Here is a 522-nt window from a genome sequence, read left to right on the forward strand (position 1 = left end):
GTCCCAGCGGCCGCCTCAGCCGCCGGCGAGCGTGAAGGTGGGCGACCCCGGAGCCCGCAGGGAGCGCTCCGACCACACGCCCTGCACAGCCCACTCCTGGCCCGCAGCACCGCACCGTCTGGGGCCGGTCCTGGCCCCTGTCCCGCCGAGAAGGAACGCGCCGTGGCGAGGAGGTGGCCTGCTCGGGCCAGCCCTGCCCACGCGAGTCCCTCTGATCGCAGGTCTTGTCTGTCCTCCTTGGGGCACTCGGTTGCTGCAGCTAATGGGTTTCAGAGGAGCTTGGAGCTCCCCAAGCGTGAGGCCCTGCTGGCAGGGGCGGTGTCCTTCGCCACTGGGCTCCGCTCTGGACGAGTTTAGCCTGGAAGGTGAACTCCTCAATAGTAATCTCCAGGCTTAGTTTGTGGTTTTTTACACTTCATTACAGACTCTTGCCAGCGCAGCAGTTTCAGCAACAACAGCAATCTTGGCAGTGTCGATGGAAACGCAAGAGAAGATGCAGCCATATTTAAGTGAAGCTTAAGC

Source organism: Athene cunicularia (genome assembly GCF_003259725.1).
Source record: "Athene cunicularia isolate RWA chromosome 3 unlocalized genomic scaffold, athCun1 chr3_part1, whole genome shotgun sequence".
NCBI classification, from domain to species: Eukaryota; Metazoa; Chordata; class Aves; order Strigiformes; family Strigidae; genus Athene; species Athene cunicularia.